The 5,438-nt window shown below is 42.5% G+C and overlaps 1 pseudogene; it reads left to right on the forward strand.

The window, feature by feature from the left end:
- Positions 1–1,975: 1,975 nt before the first annotated feature.
- LOC140582516 (U2 spliceosomal RNA) lies at positions 1,976–2,208 on the forward strand (annotated as a pseudogene).
- Positions 2,209–5,438: the final 3,230 nt, after the last annotated feature.

The raw sequence follows: 5,438 nt of genomic DNA on the forward strand, positions 1-5,438 counted from the left end.
AAGAACCAGCAAAAGTAATGATTAGGAATATGTAAAATATTGCAATGAGACATTTTAATTGTTTATTAATAACTGCGAACATGAAAAATAAAAGACAAAAGACTTTTAAAAAAAGACAACCATCAATTTTTGGGAAAAATGGATGGATTTATAGCGTTTTGAAAAGAAAAAAAATTTACTTTGAATTTTTCAACAACAATATAGTTGTTTGATTTAATAATCATTATTCAACATGTTCAGACTAAGCAAAAAACATTTTAACAGGATAAATTGAATATTCACAAAATGTGTGGGTCTAGGTAAAACAATTAATTTCCCTGAAAACTATTGAAATGGAGTTATCGCATTTTGGAAAAGAGCTCCTCAAATGTGCTCATAAAACTATTTTTTGTTTAAAATTAAATGTTTAGTGTCTGTATTTTTTCTTACGTTTTAAAGCTCTACGTACACACATGCAACAAATTCATTTTACAAGTTTTGTCAGGTTCAGGACAGGTTATTAAGTAAAACAGCTGAGTAAAAATGTATTTTTATTTTGGATAAAGATCATGGTCATTACTCACCAACTGCAAGATGCAGTCTGTGGCCGAAGCACTGTAGCCTGGTCCACTTGTTCAGATCGGCAGCTTTCACCATGTTCGCTGCATTATCTGTTGTTATACAGACTTGACGTGTCTCATCTAAGCCCCAAGCGGACACCGCTTCTCTCAGGGCCTCTGCGACATTCTCGGCTGTATGACTTTCCGGGAAAAATGCCGTCTGCAAACAGCGACTTTTTAGCTCGAAGTCCTCTGCGATGAAATGGACCGTCAGACTCATGTAGGGCTCCGTTGTCCTGCTGGACCACAAGTCTGTTGTAGTTGCATAGTATTCCACGTGCGACAGTTCTGCTTCAATCTTAGATTTGCATTTTTCATACAGCTCTTTTATCGCAACTTGGGAAAAATATGTGCGGGATGGTATAACATACCGCCTGTCAAGCGTTCGGATCATTTTCTTAAATCCCTCTTTGGCGACGGTATTTAATGGCAACATATCTTTAGCGATATGAAACGTTATTGCGTCTGTTATTTCTTTCTGTCATTGAGAGCCTTTCTGGTAAGGTGTCACACTGGCAAAGGCATCACAAACATTTGTTTGTTTTGGTTGACATCCAGATTTGGCTTTGTATTCGTTGTAAAGAGCTTTGTGGTGCCGTTTTAAGTGATCAGACAAATTGGTGGTGTTTCCATGTTTTGTGGCCACAACTTTATGACACTCCATGCAAAGTACCTCTTTTTGGTCAACATCCTCCTTTTTGTAGCCGAAATAGTCCCAAATAGATGATTTCGACTTTCTTTTTGGTACGAAATCATTTTTTTGCGGCGGATCCTCTTCGTCGCGCATTTTTAGCAGTGAATGTTGGCTGTGAGCGGTGAGCAGCGACACAGCGAACCAATCACTGTGCAGGCACGCGGAACGTGCATGTCACCCCAGCAACAAGCCATACAACAAACTCGTGTTTACTGTGTGCTACCGTTCTCTTAATACACAATGGGCTTCTACCCTTCACATCGTATGTTCCGGCGATGTGACTATCGCTCACGCGCACATCGCGATGTCGATGTCAAAACAGAATATCGTTCAGCCCTAGTGCAGAGCTTGGAAGTCTGCGGATGTGTTCCTTTTTAACCCTCTGGAGTCTTGGGGTAGGGGACACACTTTCACTAACTGGGGCATGCTCACACATTTCATTCAATATCATAAACTTAATTCCTGGCAAATAAATTATTTCTTATATATTTGGTTTGGTAACAAACTCATCTTAATCTTAGTGTACTTTAGATTTATGTGAAGTTTGTAATTTGACATTCAAAGTATAGACATTGCAAAATGCACTTTGGAACACTCTGTGGGTGTTTGTTTAATATTATCTTTGAAAGTCTTATTGTACTGTGTTGGCATGATTTGCATAGTGTGGGAATGTTTCAGCCTTATAGATTGTGATTATGTGTTAATGTAAGTAGTACAAGCATAATATTTATTATTCATGTATTTGAGCTGATTTACATTTTGTTTTGGTATGAAAAGGTTATTTTGATACGTCCCCCATGGAGGGGACCACATATTAAACGGATTTTTGGAACAGGGAGCCGGAAGTGGGGCTTGCCCCATCTGCTCCAGGCATCGACCCGGTATTGCAGTGCTTCCGGGAACGGTGCACCTCTACTGCCCCCTGTTGTTGAAAGGCAGAACTGACTGACTGAATGGGTGACTAATAGACTGAGTGCCTCTGGATGGCCAACTAATTAGCCGCATGTGGTGTGAGGGAGGGGCCCTGTCCGTGCGCGGCCCCAATTTTTCTTTTTTTTTAAAGTAAGGTGACACGCTGTCGTTTGTGCGGTGGGCAGCTGTGCTGAGGTAAGGCATGACTTCATCTTTGCCTTTTGAATTTTCCCTCATGTTTGTTTAAATGATTGCTGTTTTTTGAGAGGACAGGAGGACAGGGAGGACGCCGGTGGCTGCGACGCCCCTGGGCATTCTACTCTGCGCGGGGGCGTCACGGAGGCCCGGCTAACGGCGACCCGCTAAGCGGCAGCCCCATATCGACTCGGGTCTCTCTTCGGTCTTCAGGACCGGTATACGTTTCTTCTCTTTTCTGGATTGGAAAAGACAAGAGCAAAAGTGGAAGAGTTGACGAAATGGCGTCGGATGGCGTAGCTTATAGCGGTGGGGCGTAAAGACCTTGCATTCCAGAGCATCCCTGCGCATATGAGAGTCTGCTCCATACATCTCCGTTCAGGTAAGTCAAGTTCCGGTGTGATCACTAGACTCCATTCCTGTGTTTGTCCCTAAAGAGAACAGCCAGGATAGGAAATGCTGGAAACCCATCCCGACTGGAGTCCATCCCTTCCCGGTGACACAGTAACCCGAAAGTGTTTGTGAGTGTGGTTTATGTCAGATTAGGAGAGCTGAAATGAACCTTTTGTTGGATGATAGTCGGCGACCAAAACAAGAGCTAGATCACAGAAAAGTGTTTCAAAAGCGACAGCGTCAAAGTGAAATGCAACGCTGGATGGAAGTTTTCTAGTCCTGATGAAGGATGTAGAATCGGAATCCAGATATGTTTCCATACAAGGAATTTGCCTTGGTGGTGCTTTTACATGACATTACAAAGAACATAAGAACATAAGAAATTTACAAACGAGAGGAGGGCATTCGGCCCATCAAGCTCGTTTGGGGAGAACTTAACTAATAGCTCAGAGTTGTTAAAATTTTATCTAGCTCTGATTTAAAGGAACCCAGGGTTTTAGCTTCTGCTACACTAGCAGGAAGACTATTCCATACTCTAACTACACGCTGTGTAAAGAAGTGCTTCCTCAAATTTTTCTCCCGCTAATTTCCACTTATGGCCACGAGTTCTAGTATTTAGACTAATATTGAAATAGTCATTTGGCTGAAGAGCATCCAGACCCGTTAGAATCTTATAGACCTGAATCATATCCCCCCTTAGTCTCCTTTGCTCAAGGCTAAACAGATTCAGTTCCGCTAACCTCTCCTCATAAGACATTCCTCTAAGACCAGGAATCATTCTCGTAGCTCTTCGTTGCACCTTTTCTAAGGCAGCAATGTCCTTCTTGAGGTATGGTGACCAAACCTGCACACAGTATTCTAGGTGGTGTCTTACCAAGGAATTATATAAGTGTATCATCACCTCCCTTGACTTAAACTCCACACACCTAGAGATATAACCCAACATTCTGTTGGCCTTTTTTATTGCTTCCCCACACTGGCGAGAGTTACCCACATTTAGCAAAGACATATGCAGAAAGGTAATAAACAATAGACTGGCAATTGGGTAATATGATAATTATATGATAATTAAGTTTATTAATGGTAGTAATGATGGTATTATGATATTTATATATGTGTGTGTACATAGTAATCATTGTAGTATGAATATAAACTATATAAATGGTATAATAATTTAAAGGGCTCTTAAATGGTGCCGTTATTAAGTAGCAGCCAAGTCAACTATATGTGCAAGAGTGCAATATGTATACAGAGTTTGCAGTATGTGTGCATAATGTGCAAGAGTGCAGAATATAATCATAGAGGTAGTTTATCAGTTGTTCACTGGTTATGCTGGTGGATATTTCACTGCAGCTGACGATTAATTGAACGTCCATTCAGAGACTGGTTTGGTTAATGAGAGAGACTACCTGAGGGGAGAAGCTCTTGGGGGTCTTGGTTCTGATTGCCATGAGTCTTCTCATGGAGGGTAAGGCTTGAAAGATGTGGTGAGCAGGGTGAGATGGGTCCTCAAAGATTTTGTATGCCCGTTTCCTGGTTCTGGTGATGTAAAGTGTCTGGAGGGTAAGCAGGTTACTGCCGATTATTCGCTCTGCTGAGTGGATGATGTGTTGCAGTCTGGCCTTGTCTCGTTCAGTGGCTGATCCAAACCAGGCTGTGATGGAGGAGGTGACGATGGACTCAATGATTGTAGCGTAAAACTGGGCCATCGTGGTTATAACATGTTATTTTGGATCAGGCACGGACAGTTGTGAGAGTTCATTCCGCATTAGCTCCGATAGAATAGTATTAAATGCAAAGCTAAAGTCCACAAACAGAATCCTAACATATGTCTCAGGGCACTCCAAAAGTCGGAGTAAGAAATGGAGTCCAGTGTTAACTGCATCGTCCACAGGTCTGTTGGTTCTGTAGGCAGACTGTAGCCTGGGGTCAAGCGATAGGTCTGTGATGGTTTTAAGGTATGACAGCACAAGTCTCTCAAAAGCCTTCATTACCACCGATGTGAGAGCCACCAGTCTGTAGTCACTGACTGGTTCAGTGACTGGTTGAAAATATCTGTGAAGACAGGTGACTATTGATCTGCACAGTGCTTCAGAGTGGCTGGGGAGACAGAGTCTGAACCAGGAGCTTTCCTTGTATTCTGGCTACTGAAGATCTTGTTTACATCTCTGTCGTTGATTCTCCTGGGGAGGTGGCTGGACGTGGGGGGGGGTGAGCTGGGTATAGTGTGGGCGAGGTGTGAAGGTACCCAGGTGTGAAGAAGGCCATTGAAAAGGTGAGGGCTGTATGATGCGCGAATGTGGCTTTTCAAACCCGCAGTAGAATTTGAACAGGTTTTTGTCACCACTCCTGTAAGCTTCATCTTTTGTTTTAGGAAGCTGCCTGAGTTCAGTTGTAAACCATGGTTCGTCGTTATTATAGCTGACAACAGACTATTTGGGAATGCGAGAGTCCTCGCAGAAGCTTATGTGCCATGTTACAGTGTCCGTGTATTCATCCACGCTGTTAGTAGCAGTTTTGAAAACATTCCAGTCTGTCGAGTCAAAGCATGATTTTAATTGCTCTACTGCTCCACATGTTCAGTGTTTCACTCTAGTAACAACAGGTTTAGCAGTTTTCAGATTTTGTCTGTATGCTGGAATTAG

Source organism: Paramormyrops kingsleyae, chromosome 24 (assembly GCF_048594095.1).
Source record: "Paramormyrops kingsleyae isolate MSU_618 chromosome 24, PKINGS_0.4, whole genome shotgun sequence".
In the NCBI taxonomy this organism is placed as follows: Eukaryota; Metazoa; Chordata; class Actinopteri; order Osteoglossiformes; family Mormyridae; genus Paramormyrops; species Paramormyrops kingsleyae.